Below are 15,518 nucleotides of genomic sequence, written 5' to 3' on the forward strand. Positions count from 1 at the left end.
AAATATTTTCATGACACGTTACATCGATAGAAGGCGACTGTTGATATCTACAGTGCACGGAATCCAGGACCAGGCTAAAGTTTTTTGAAATGTTACAGAGGAGTTTGAGAGCAGGCTTTATCACAAAATAATGGACAAAATTTTGAACATTCAATAAACTAAGTTACTTTTCATTTTTTAATTTTATGTTTTGTCGCAAAATATTTATATTAAAATATCTTTATGGTTTTACTTAATATTTCTAAAAGTAGTGAAAAGAAATAAAATATGGGTGGTACTTCTTGAAAGTTAGTTGAACGACCTTTAAAATGAGGCATGACTCAATCCCCCTTTGTAATAAAAATTTTGAGGGTTGTGTCCGGCCCCTATAGAGGATTCGTGTAATTTATTTGAAAACTGGTCTACAAAATGTCTCCCTCACAAATAAGTTTGATGTGTTTTTGCATATTTTTAAATTTTTAGACCGGATTATAGAGGGTGATACGTTCTCAAATTGACACACTGTATAGTATCGAACTTCATTCATTCGTTCATTAAGCATTACAATCCCTAGGGATTACAGCTAACGCCATGGCGTTCAAAATCCTATTCTTGGTTAAGGTTTACTCCACTGTCATTTATAGCTTTCTGTGTGTCTTTGCTGCTGTCGTGACTCTTTTTCATTCCTTCTTGTCCTTGAACTGAACTTTTTAGTTTTTGATATTCATTGCTCTTATGCAGGGACGTAATATAGGCCCCCGCAATATGAAGCTTGCGGGGGGCCCCAATATATCAGGGGCCCCATCTTGTCGTCTAATATATATATATATATATATATATATATATATATATATATATATATATATATATATAAAACAAGGTTGAAATATTGGGGTAGCAGCAATCTCAAAGAAAACTCTTTATAATAATTCCAAGCTTTCGATAATGTTTATTATCATCTTCAGGGAAAATTATTTGAGGATGTAGAGCCTAGTTGTTAAATACTGACATAACAATGAAATTTTAAAAAATATTTTAGCTTTTATCGCTTTATACTCAGATTTTTATAAGTTTTTATATAGTTTTTACTTTAATTTATATTATTTACTATTTACCAAGACAAAATTTCATTGTTATGTCAGTATTTAACAACTAGGCTCTACATCCTCAAATAATTTTCCCTGAAGATGATAATAAACATTATCGAAAGCTTGGAATTATTATAAAGAGTTTTCTTTGAGATTGCTGCTACCCCAATATTTCAACCTTGTTTTCCTAACTGTTCAGCAAAGATTATATACCTGTTATATATATATATATATATATATATATATATATATATATATATATATATATATATATATATAAATGTGTTATTGATATATTATTTTACGCATGCATACGCAACGTTTTTAAGTAGTGCCTGGAAATCTTCAAAAACTTCCCTCGATTCGATTGACGAAAGAATGCAGAAAAACGTGCAACCAAAATCGCTTACTCCAAAAACGTTATCAGTGACTAGGTGGCCATCCAGATTTCAAACTCTGCTTGGTGTAAAGCAGAACTACATGAAAATTTTAAAAACACTGTCTAAAATAATATTAACTACAACAGATCGTGAGTAGAGAATGACAACTAATAATTAAAAAAGTAAAATGGAACAGTTTGAATATGTTTTCGCATCTATTTTACAAAATACTAGTACTTTTACATAACTCTAAAGAATTTTTGTCAAATCTTTAGGCAAAACAATACGTCATTTTGAAAGAATCCAAAAATTTTGCTACTAATTGTGACGTTCCTTTTACTTTTAAAATCAAAAGGTTTGGTAGAGTTAAGAAGTATTTTGATGAATTATTACATAATAAACGCATCTCAAACCCTGAAGAAATATAATATTATAATATAGAGCAGGCGTATTTTTCGGAAATCTCGATGTAGTCAATAAACAAATTTAAGCTGGATTTATAAGTATGTACAAAGTGAACAACGATTTAAACATCTTAGAAGTGGATTTTTTTTTCAAATCGGATTCAGAACTTTTTGCTGGAACCAGTAAATTAGTTGCTGCGTACCCGTCAGATTTAAGTAATGAGTTTTTGGAGCAACTGCAATTTGTTAGAAAATCATTAAGGACACAGGACACAGTTGTAATCAGCGAACTCAATTTATGATGCAGCCAAAATTATTCTTAAAGATTTTCATTGCACTAGTGCTTGCATCTTGCGTACCAGAAGTGTGTCATGCGTACACCTTGTTTTCAACTTTACTGGTTATGACCGCTAGTTCAGAGAGATCTATTTCTAAATTCTAAATCTTCTCTAGCGCTTATAAGTATTGAAAACGAAGTTTCAATCAGATAGATATTAATAAAATAGTTGTAGATATATTCGCTGATAGTAATGCACAAACAAAGTTGTTCATTTCATACAATAATACTATGTAATAATGTAATAATTTAAAGAGTGTAGGCGCACAATTTTTGAAAAGTTTAAACGCAGAAAGAAAGATTACATTATTACTGAGGGCTGAAAGTTGCTTAGAATAAACGAAAAGTTTCTTTTGAATGGGATATTTTAAATTAAAAATCATACTAAACATTCTCTTCTTTTTTTCACCCCTGTCACTTATTAAATTAAACATTATAAAAGCTTTCAGGGTTCATATGTAATCTTTCATTCTGCGTTTAAATTTTTCAAAAATACTTACTAATTTTCTCAGGATTCGAAAAAAATTAATTTTAAAAGCATTGGCACGAAATTTTGCGCCTACGCTCTCAATTTTTGTTCTATTTTATTCTATACCAATAAAGATCAAAAATATAAGTTTTTGTAAACAGTGCATAAATACACTAACCACTAACACATATACGTTTTTGTTACACAAGTCGCATTTAGTAATTTTTTAAAGGGGGCCCCATTTCCTATTCTGCGGGGGGGGGGGCGACGAAGTTTGTTACGCCACTGCTGTTATGCCTTCTTCTATGTCATCCAGCTATCTTTTTTTAGGTCTTACTCTAGTCTTCTGGGCCACAATGGTGTCCAGTTAGTTATTTTTTCTACATATCTGATTGTGGGAGTATCTGTAAATGTCCTATCCATTCTAAACGAAGTGATTTTATGTATCTGACTATATTTTCTCTCTTTAATTCTTCTTCGAATTCGGCATTTGTTTTCATTCTTATTTCTCCCTCTTTTGTTGTATTTTGACCCAGTATTTTTCTCATTATTTTTCTTTCAAATTTCAGAAGGCTGTCTTCCTTTTCTTTTTTAATTGTCGTTGTTTGCATCTCATACCTAAGAGTAGGTCTTATTACGGTCTTATATAGGTTAATATTTTTGTTCTCTTACTTATGTAGACTATTCCTTCTCAGTAGATTTTTATTCATTCCATATGTTGTTTTGTCTTTCAGAATTCTTTTGTCTGCTCTACCTTTTTCGGTTTTACCTATTGTTACTCTTAACTAGCTAAAGGTGGATAAAGTTTTAAATTTATGGTTCTGTGATATTAGATATTTTTGAGGTGTCCTGTCGTCCTTCCCTATAGTCATGTATTTTGTTTTGTGCTGGTTCATTTCTAGCCCTATCCTCTTCGCTTCCTTATCCAATTTTTCGTCTTCTTTATGATGATTAGATCATCTGCCTATGCTACTAGTTGAAGTTGATCTGTAATAATGTTTTTGTTTGCAAAGTTTGTCCTCGTTATTATTGTTATGTATGGTTCTCATGTACGCATATACTTGGCAACGTTGCACTTGGTACACGGAACCACAAGTGACAGCTGTGACATGACAACCAGACATTGCCAGCCAACACACTTAGATTAGGATTAGGGACTCGATGTGAACAAGAGTAACAATGTTAATTTACATATCTTTATAAAGCCTAATAAAACCTATCGTAAATAGCTTTGTTATATAATGTCCCACAATCCTAAAGAGGCATACATTACAATTATTACTTCCAATATCAGGTCAAAAGTGTGTATGTTATGTTTCTCTCTATATTTAAGAGTTCATTGTTAAAAATACAAATGTTTAACAGTTTTTAAAGTTAATGTGATATTACGTTTCCCTGTATATTTAAAAGTTCATTCATATTCGAACTTCGAAGTTCAAGTCGTCGATCTTGACCGTCACTACACTACAGGTTGTCGATGTTACTGCCGAGGCCGAGGCCGAGAGCAACCGCGGTTGTTGTTAGTGATTCTCTGGGTCGCTGATTTCTCACAGACTTCATAACTTTCACTTCTCGCTGCTGGTTATAATATATTTCAACGTGATGTTGACGTCCCATTTTCGTAGGTATTTGTATTTTGTTTAGGTCATTTGGTAAATAATAGTATAGTGGCTTTAGAAAAAAAAACTTAAGTCGGTGGGTTAAGAGAAAATAATACTTGTTACATCAGATTGTAAAAAAATAGAAAAATATTGAAAGATGCAGTTTTCGATCCTAATAGCATTATTAATAATATTTAGAAAATATTAAAATATTACTAAAAGATTTTTAAATCGAAAACTTATTGGTCCATTTCCTTGGTAACACCTCCAAGGCTTCTAAAAGAGGGAATTCAAAAAACTTACAATTCACGACCCCGTCTGTTCAGCTGGTAAATTCCAACAGAAAATGGACCTAGTTACTCGAAGGAGTAAAGACCAATATAAAAATAAAATAAAAATCTTATTTCTAAGACCAGATGACGCTGGTCACCTAATATTTTCACTTCTGTTGCAGTAGGTGGAAAAACCTCTCAGTGCGGATCAATTGGGATATGGAGAACAAGCCTACGTTCTTTCCGATGAGGCTCCAATAAGAGCCGAAAATTGCGATTCAAGGGACTGGACTGCACTCCGTATTCTAATTGAAAAGTAAGATTGTTTTGCCTTCGCATTGCAACTGAATTAAAAATAAATTTTTTTTTTTATTTTTATATTGGTCTTTACTCCTTCGAGTAACTAGGTCCATTTTCTGTTGGAATTTACCAGCTGAACACACGGGGCCGTGAATTGTAAGGTTTTTGAATTCTCTCTTGTCTTCTTCGCTTCAGCATCCATTTGGCTTGCAAATTTTAGAAGCCTTGGAGGTGTTACCAAGGAAATGGACCAATAAGTTTTCGATTTAAAAATCTTTTATTAATATTTTAATATTTTCTAAATATTATTAATAATGCTATTAGGATCGAAAACTTCATCTTTTAATTGCCAGATGACGCTAGTCACCTAATATTTTCACTTCAGTTGCAGTGGGTGGGAAAACCTCTCAGTGCGGATCAATTGGGATATGGAGAACAAGCCTACGTTCTTTCCGATGAGGCTCCAATAAGAGCCGAAAATTGCGATTCAACGGACTGGACTGCGCTCCGTATTCCAATTGAAAAGTAAGATGGTTTTGCCTTCGCATTGCAACTGAATTAAAAATAAAAAATTTTTATTTTATTTTTATATCGGTCTTTACTCCTTCGAGTAACTAGGTCCATTTTCTGTTGGAATTTACCAGCTGAACAGACGGGGTCGTGAATTGTAAGTTTTTTGAATTCCCTCTTGTCTTCTTCGCTTCAGCATCCATTTGGCTTGCTAATTTTAGAAGCCTTGGAGGTGTTACCAAGGAAATGGACCAATAAGTTTTCGATTTAAAAATCTTTTATTAATATTTTAATATTTTCTAAATATTATTAATAATGCTATTAGGATCGAAAACTTCATCTTTTAATTGCCAGATGACGTTAGTCACCTAATATTTTAACTTCAGTTGCAGTGGGTGGGAAAACCTCTCAGTGCGGATCAATTGGAATATGGAGAACAAGCCTACGTTCTTTCCGATGAGGCTCCAATAAGAGCCGAAAATTGCGATTCAACGGACTGGACTGCGCTCCGTATTCTAATTGAAAAGTAAGATGGTTTTGCCTTCGCATTGCAACTGAATTAAAAATAAAAAATTTTTATTTTATTTTTAGAAAAATATTCATTTAAAAATAGAAGACTCGATTTAATCAGTATACAAATTGTTATTTTCCTAACTAGTGCGGAAAGTGATACTTTCACGCACGAGACTGCCGTTGACCCGAACGACGCGATAGCGGAGTTCGGGCAAGCAGTCGAGTGCGGGAAGACACTTTCCGCATGAGTTAGGCACAATATTTTCTAGGACCGTACGTTTGAAAAAATGCTACACAAAATGGAGTTATATCAATTTCTATTTATCAGTGAAAATATACAAATTAATTATTTGACAAGGTTGTCAAAACCACACTTTCAATATAATGGGTTACCACGACGACGATATTGGTTTCCATGACGACGATTCAAAACCATTGTAATTGTCTACTGATCTGACTTTTAAATATGATGTCAAAATAATTTTATTTCATCGAATTATCAGTAGTAATTGCACAAAAGCTCTAAAATTATCGAATTTTTCCCGAGTGACACTTTAACAGTTTTAATTTAACGACCCGAAGGGCAAAAGCAAAGTGTCACGAGCGCAAAAATGCGATTTTGTAAGTACCATTATTTATGTAAGTACCATTAAACACACAGTTTTTATAAATATTTGACGATTGAAAGTCATCACTTTTATAATTTTTAAAACATTAATTGTCATTAATGTCACTTAATGTATTTTTTCGTAGCAACTAAGGGCATCTGACGTAATATACTTAACGACGCGACGGGAGATTATCAAAAATTATCGATTTAATTCAGATTTCTGTAGCTTTCTATTGGTCAGAATCTCCTATGGATGAAATAATCAGTAGTAATTGCACAAGAGCTCTAAAATTCTATATTAATTTTAGAGATCGAGTGCAATTTGTTGCGATTATTTCATGAATAAAACTGTTAAAAACCAAAATTTTATTGTAATTTATTTATGTAAGTACAAGTTAGTACAATTAACACACAGTTGTTATAAATATTTTACGGTTGAAAGTCATCACTATAATTTTTAAAACATTAATTGTCATTAATGTCACTAAATGTATTTTTTTTATAGCAACGAAGGGCATCTGACGTAATATCCTTGACGACGGGAAATTATCAAAAATTATCAATTTAATTTAGATTTCTGTAGCTTTCTATTGGTCAGAATCTCCTGTGAATGAAATAATCAAAAATTATCGGGTATAATATCACAAGAGAGTGAGAATAAATTGAAAATAATGCGACAGTTTTTCGAAAATTTGTTGTCTGGCAATTGACACGAGAGCCCGCAGGAGACAATTGCCCAATGACAACAAATTTGAGTAAAAATGAAGCATTATTTTCTTATTTATTCTTATTGTCGTGTGATATTCGTAAGATTATTTTTTAATACGTATATTATGGATATTTTTTTTAAATGTGACAGTTGTCAAAACTAGGAAACTGGTTGCCATTAAACAGAAACAATCTGCTTAAAAAAATTCTATCGGTAACTTTCTACAGCAGATAATTCTCAGTATAATTTTAATCTGATTGGACAGAATTAAACACGTGATCAAATATCTTACTATACGATTGAAAGTTAAAATCATCAAAAAATAATCAGTTTAATTCTTATTTCTGTAGCCTTCTATTGGCCAGAATCTCCTATGAATGAAATAATCGCGCTAATTTCATTAAAATATGAACACAATAGGATAAATTTGAAATAAATTAGTAAATAATATCTAAATATTAGTTTATTGCATGTACTATAATATATTATAATGTCATATTACAAGGTATTTTACTTTCCCGCACGCCGCGCCGTCGTTTCGCCGAAATCCACGAGAGGTCGTCATTGTGACTTAACATCGTCAAAAGCACACACACTAAGTGAAAAATTTCAATAGCCAACAATGGCGATTGCTCCTCAGAAATCAACAATATTCCGAATCGCAACAGTAAATGAATTATAATATTAGAAACCGAATAATAACAAGGAATACAATGCCCAGGTTGACCAAGGCCCTAATTTTTTCACACTGCTACATAATATGTGGGTACAAGGTACAATCCTTCGAAATGTGGGTCTGCAGAAGAATTCCAATTTTGAAAGAGTTTCATATATAAAGGATAGGCTATTAAAATAATGGTTTTAGGAAAGACCAGATGGGAGGATGTGTATTGGTCTGAAGGTATGTAGGTCTTAGAAAAAGGTAGAAAGACGCAGTAAGAGATCTAAAGAAAATGGTAGTGAGACAATGGGAATTAGTGTAGAGGTCCGACAAACATGGAAGGCAATAATATTAAAAGTGACAAAGGCTCACAAAGAGTTTGATGATGTCCATTGATGATGATGATGATATTAAAATAAATAAATTTGATCACAGATAGCACTTAGCGACAACAAAATAATAAATAAATGTTTACATAACTAATGCAGCGTAATGTCGAAAGTATATAACCAGTAAAGATAAATTATTTGTTGACTAAGACAAAATAAACAACAATAATTGTTTACAAGTAACCATGTCGCGTGTTAAAGTTAAGTTAAAATGTAAACTATAATAAAAAATATAAAGACGTTAGAAAAATGTCTTCTTAGAAAATCAAATGAACAACGTCCATTCAATTTGTATCAAAGCTGTCTATGTTTATTTTTTAAATTACTTAGTACGAAGTTGCTCGATTCGTCTTGATCTTTGCACTTTCTTTTCTGTTTACATTGATTTCTTAAAATTTCATAATTTTACGATGAAAGTGACCACACTAAAATGAATGAATCGTTTTGTACATAAACTTCTTACGGTTACAGCGACTCACTTTCGATTCCAACTTTTTTTTGTAGCTTGCTAATTTTATCGACAAATACGGAGATCTATGAGAAACTGTGCGTGTCATTGAAAAAAAAAATGTTATTTTTTCCAATCTGTAGCTTTTTGCGATATATGGCTGTTAAATTACTTAATAGAATATACAGGGTGTATAATAGGGTGCATCGAAAAAGGTAAAAAAAAATTTTTTTGCGATGGAAAAGTAATACCTCACAAAAGTTGCCTAATCAACTGCTAAGCATTTTGGTAAATTTTTTTCGAAATTGGAAAATATCTTCTGCCCCCCCCCCCAAGACCATTAAAAATTTTGAAAAAATGTTAACAGACGAGAAAAAAATTATTTTGGCACGAAAACGTAATAGCTCACAAAAGTTGCATAACACAATATTTAGTATTTTAGTAAAATTGCGTTGAAATAAAAAAATATTTTCTGCCCCTCACGGCAACTAAAAATTAGAAAAAATACATTAATATGCGAATTACTTTTGTAAGGGAAATGTAATAACTCATAAAAGTTGAATAAATAAATTCAGTTTGATTTGGAAAATATTTTCTGGTTTCACAAGGCAATTAAAAATTTTACTTAAGAAAAGTATACTCAAACATTCATTTTATAACAAAATAGCCTAGTTTATCCGTCTCCCTGAAGTCACCCAAGTTTTTTGATACTAAATAAATATAAAGCAAGGTACAAAATTACTATAATTTATTATAAATTAATAAATGAATATAGTTTCTGTCCTTGTGGGATCGGTACTCACCGGAGGGACCGCAGACGTTCGGATACAATTAGCGTCTCTTTGCAAAGACAATGACGTCGACTTTGCAAAGTAACAAGACACTTACTCAACACACACACTACACATGACACTAGGTACCTAACTGTTCAAAATTACCGTACCTACCATGCCAATGGCCATTAGTTGTTGAGGCATTAGCTAAATAAAAAAAAAATTACTATAATTTTAAAATAGTACATTAGGTATATAAATATTACAAAAAATATGGTAAAAGCATTCTATTCGAAAAACTGCTAGAGAAGCTTGTGTCACAAGCTTGACACTTTGTTCTAAATATTGTTTGTGGCAGTGATATTTCTCAATCTCATGTTAAAGGGGTCTAAGTTAGGATTCTTAAAAAAATCTCGCAGATTAGGTATCACTCGAAAATATAGAGATGTAGTTGTGTAAGATGGTACTATAGAATAGAATAGAAATATGCTTTATTGTCATGAAAAATTGTACAATTTTATCGACAAAGCTTATAAAAAGTCAAGACAACAAAACAATAACAATCCAATTTACTAAAATTACATAAATCGTCAATATATTTACAATAATAACAATAATAATGAAGTTAAACAGAAGTAGTCAATTGCAAAATTTAAGTAAATTGCAAATGCATAGTCTACCTAGTAATTAATAAGTTTAAAAGTTAAGCTGCTGCATATGACACCCAAATATAGACAAAAAAAAAATGATAATAAAAATACTACTTGTGCAAAGGGTACTGTAATTTCTTAGTTATTGATTAAGAAAATCTTCTACTGAATAATATGGTCTTTCAGATAGGTAGGCTTTTGTCAGTTTACGGAATTTGGGGAAATATGCTGCAGATTTAAGTTGTAGAGTGAGAGGTTGTAAAGTTTTTTTGCGGAATATAATATAGATTTCTTTACTAACTCAGAGGACGGGGTCGGCATATAGACGTCAAACGTAGAATTTCTCGTGAAGTAGTCATGATTAGGTCTTGGTGGAAAGACATGTAGATGTTTACGAATTAAGCAAACAGTTTCTAAAATATACAAAGATGGAAGGGTTAAAATTCTGTGATCTTTGAAGTAACTTCTGCAACGTGTTTTTCTTGTGAGGCCAAACAGATATCTAATTGCTCTTTTTTGTAATTTGAAAATAACATCGAATTGGGTAGCTGTACCAGAACCCCAAAAAGGAAGACCATAACGAAGATGTGACTCGAACAAAGAAAAATATGTTATTTTGGAAGATGCTAAATTGAGTTCATTCGAAACAGATCTTATAGCATAGCAAGCTGAGGATAGTTTCTTCCTTAACAAATCGATATGGTGGGACCATTTAAGGTTGCTGTCTAAAAAAATACCAAGAAATTTCACAGAATCAACGGTACTGATCTGGCTGTTATTAAGAGGTAAGGGTTGAAGGACTCCTTTATAAGACAATGCTACTGTTTTATCTACGTTAAAGGAGAGTAAATTAGAGTCAGACCAGGTTTTTATTGTAAGTACATCAGCAGTTATAGTAGCATGAAGAGTTGCAATATTTGAGTTGCTCCAAGTGATACTGGTATCATCAGCAAAAAGAAAGATTTTTCCATCGATTTTTAAACTAGTGATGTCATTAATAAAGATAAGGAAAAGTAGAGGACCCAATACTAAACCTTGAGGTACCCCACATACAATGTTTTTGAGACTAGAGTCTGTATCATTTGCTCTAACCAGTTGTTTCCTATCATCCAAGTAAGATTGGAACCAATCTAAAGAAATACCTCGAATTTCGTAGAAATTTAGTTTTCTTATCAAAATGTTATGATTTACACAATCAAAAGCTTTGGCGTAGTCACAAAAAACGGTGGCAGTGTGAAGATTATTGTTCAGTGCTTGATAAACCTCATGTAGTACAGAAAAGATGGCATCAGTGGTGCATTTATTATTTAAAAAGCCGAACTGATTTTGTGATAAAATGTTGTTTTCAACTAGAAAGGACATAAGTCGGGCTTTTAAGAGTCTCTCAATAATTTTGGAGAGTACCGGTAGTAGTGCAATAGGTCTATAATTGCAGGTATTAGATATTTCACCACCCTTATGAAGAGGAATAATGATGGCTATCTTCAGGCACTCTGGAAATTTACCTTTCTCAAAGGAATCATTAATTAGTAAGATGAGGACTTCTAACACATTTTCTGGGAGATTAGAAAAAAATTTTACCGATAGACCATTAGTACTACAGGAGGATTTGCTTTTGGTACTATTGATTGTTTGGATCAGTTCAGATTTATCGACTGGTTTTATAAAGAATGAATTCTAGACCTTTCTTGAATTAGGGAGATAAACAATGGGATCTCGTTGTGGCAAAATAGTTGATGTAATATTTTTACTCACATTAAAAAAGTATTCATTTAGATTTTCAGGGTCTGGAAGAGAAATTGTTTTAGCAGTGTGGGTTTTATTTCGAAGATCGTTTAATATGGACCAAGTTTCTTTTGCAACACTTTTTGAGCTTCCCAAACGGTTATGGTAGTAGTCTTTTTTAGCTGATTTTATAAGTTTAAGATAGGTTGCCCTGTACTTGGTGATATATTCAGTGATAGAAACGTTGGTAGTAAATTTCCTGATATAGAGAAGAGAACGCATATTCTTGGAAGATATTCGGATACCTTTAGTAGTCCAAGTTTTGGCTTAATTGCAATTAAAGGAAATGCTTTATTGAAGATACAGACAAGCTTATCCAAAAAAGCACTGAAATTATTATCCACGTCCATAGCAGGAAAGCGCCACTCAGAGGTTAAGCATAAATTTTGGAAATTACGAAAGTTCCGGGTGGAAAAAATCCTGCCTAAACGTCGGGTTTTCGAGGAGGGTTTGCTCAAGATATTAAACTTCGTATAAACTGCTTCATGATCAGATAGTCCAGCATTTATAATTGTAGAGTGGATATCAAGGGGTGAAAAATCTGAGACAGTATAATCAATTATGGTAGATGAAGTTTTTGTAATCCTTGTAGGAGAATCAACGTGCATTGTTAGACCATACGATTCAAATATGTTGACCAAGGATATTTATGTAGCACTAGCAGCAGCATAATCAATGTTAAAATCCCCGCATAAAATTTTTCTACTTTTATGGGGCAGGTCATCTAACAAATTTAGCAGGTTCTGAAAAAATAGTTCCACGGAAGAGTTAGGTGATCTATAAATGCAAATAATATAAAGATTAAGATTCTTATTGTAAATTACCGAAAACTCAAAGAACGCTTCACTTAGCAGAAAGTCATATTTTGTTACCGAAGAAAAATCATTGCTCGTAGATAGAATTAGGGTGCCTCCGTAAGCTGAGCTTGGACGATCATACCTAGCAATTGTGGTGTATTTTTCTACAAAAAAAGGCTCGTTGACTTCAAGCCAGTGCTCTGTAACCGCAACTACCGGGGGAAATCCTAATTCCTCTAGGAAAAAAAAAATAATTCATCAGTTTTGTACCTTATAGAACGAATATTAATCAGAACCATGCTAAAGTTGTTATCACTAAAACAATTTGAGGATTCTAGTCCCTCAGAACACATCGTGATGTTTAAAAATTTCGTTTTGGAGAGGCAGCGGAATAGTAATTTCGGTGACATTCCCTTGATTTCTGCAGGTGAATAATTCTTTCAGAAGTGAGAAAGGATCTGTAAGCATCAAGATCATCTTCCACCTCATCTGGACCAATCCCATAGGCATTGTTAAATTCCAGCAGAATTCGTCGTAGATCTTCAGTCTTAGTGGGAAGTCCCTCGGAAGCCAAAAAGAGTTTAACGCTTGTATTGGTAAATCCATCGTAAAACACTGAAGCTGGTTGGTCGTGTAGATAAGCAAGATGAAGTTTAACGGCTTTTAAGATATCCGGTTCCCTTAATCTGGCTAGAAGATATCGACTATTCGAGTTATTGGGTAATCTAACTCTTGGTGGGGTCAAATGATCCAGATTTATCGAAGGTTCTAAAGTATCCTTCTTAATGAAATTTACAGGCGAATGGAACGGATTCTTAGATTTACAAACTTCGATGGCCTGCTTGTCTGTACGTATGTTTGTGTTTTCTACTTCATCTTTGTTCTTGTGAGAATTGGTAATTGGATTTTGCAAGGTGACAGGACTTCTGAGATTCTTCGGATTCTTATGTGACTCAGATGAAAGCGTTGGTTCAGAATTGGATGATTCTATAGACCATTTGATGTTAACACCAGGTGGCCAAATTTCCTTATTAAATAATAGGTTAATAGCTGTTCTAGATTTTATACCTATTTTGAACGAAGAGCCAGTTGCTGTGTCGGCATCTTTAAGGAGTGTGTAACATCTAATGTATTCCTTAATGCCTAGCCTCTCTTTGATATAGTGCACAACTTGTATAGGGTGTACGTTGGGGTCAAGTTACTAATAACTACAAAGTGACATTAATCTTCTGTAATTTTTGGCTTTTGCTCTGGACTTGGCTCGAGATGTCGGGGCTCTTCAGTTTGGGTACTTGCGGTGGCATAAGATGTATTTTTCTTCAATATCTCTTTTTAGTTGGTATATTAGATAGATTTTTTGTAAGACTGCTCATTTGATTTGACATTTCACCGATATTTGAAGTGAGCCTTTCTAATCCCAACTTAATCTCAGTTGAATTTGTGTCTTGGATTTCAACCTTGATAGTCTCATCTGAAGAAGAGCCGAAAAAAACTGACGATATATTAAAAATGTCGTGTTCCATCTGCCTTACAGATTTTAAAACCTTCTCAGGATTCAGCAGGTTGTTTAATTTGAGGATCTCGTCAATTTTTTTCGTAAGATAGTCCAGTTTGCCGTCATTTTTAGTTAATAGGTCATAAGTCTCGATGAAAACAGGCAAATTGTCATTTAGTTTTTTAGTAACTTGAATTAAGGCCTCAAAGTTCTCTAAAGGTATTTGATTTTTTGATAAATTTGTAATTTTGTCATTTAAATAATTTAAACTTGGAGAGTCACATACGGTACAAAAGAATCTAAGGTGAAAGGTGAGAAGACTTTTGGTCCAATAGGGCTTTAGTGATGGTCTTGTTTAATTTTGTACATTTCATACAGAAGTTTCTTTGGCAATCTCCATTACATCTTAACTGGTTGTATTTATCCGAGTCAGAATATTGTGTAAGACAATGTTCACAAGTGTACGTCATTTTCAAGGTTAGATGTGCAAAAATTAACTAGGTCGATGTGATGATGGTAATAAAAATTGAAACACTTACAGCTAGTACTCACAACACATAAATCAAAACAAATAACAAAACTTGTAAACACAAGAAAACAAATCAAAACATACATCCGTATACTTCCACTGCTGGAAAACGACTGAACTAATCTTGCTAGTTAATTAACTCAAAGTAGTCGTTTGAATCAAAATTTATATAGAAGAAAGTTTGAAGACCCTCACGTTTTTTGATTTGGTCACTGGTAAACTTCTTTTGATGTCCAAGGGGAAGGTCATTTGAATATCGCAGACATACAAACCACTGAAGCGGTTTTTTAAGATGTTCTTCTAACAGTCGTAGTACATCACCCTTAACGCCAATATTTACGTCTATTCCGTCACATGCAATAGCTGGATTTTATACTTTCTGATGTACCAGACAGCAGAAATACATATCCGAAATATTTGCACCCTGGCTCATGCACAAGTGTTAGGTCTTCTTCCACGATCGAAAAAGCTTTGTACCTTTTTTTTACTTGAGCTAAAGTTTTGTCTTTGCGTCGGCGTCGGTACATTTCTTCTTTTACCATTGTTCTCTCTGAATATATTTGTTTTTGTTTTCCCTACTAATCCGACGACCTGAAGGACACTAAGGATTATGAGACAGAAGTTTTCCCTATCAATCGAGCTTATTACTATTTTTCTGGGACCTCTTTGATTTAATAGAAACTCGCGATCATCTAGAGGCACTTTTTGAGAATTGCTACAAAGACCATTAATCAGAGTGTCACATTTGCAAGCTGCAAGATCGAAACGTGTAGTTTTACTTAAAGTTCTTAAAGCATTGAATTTTATTTTTGTAAAATT

This window comes from Diabrotica virgifera, chromosome 6 (genome assembly GCF_917563875.1).
Source record: "Diabrotica virgifera virgifera chromosome 6, PGI_DIABVI_V3a".
NCBI lineage: Eukaryota > Metazoa > Arthropoda > Insecta > Coleoptera > Chrysomelidae > Diabrotica > Diabrotica virgifera.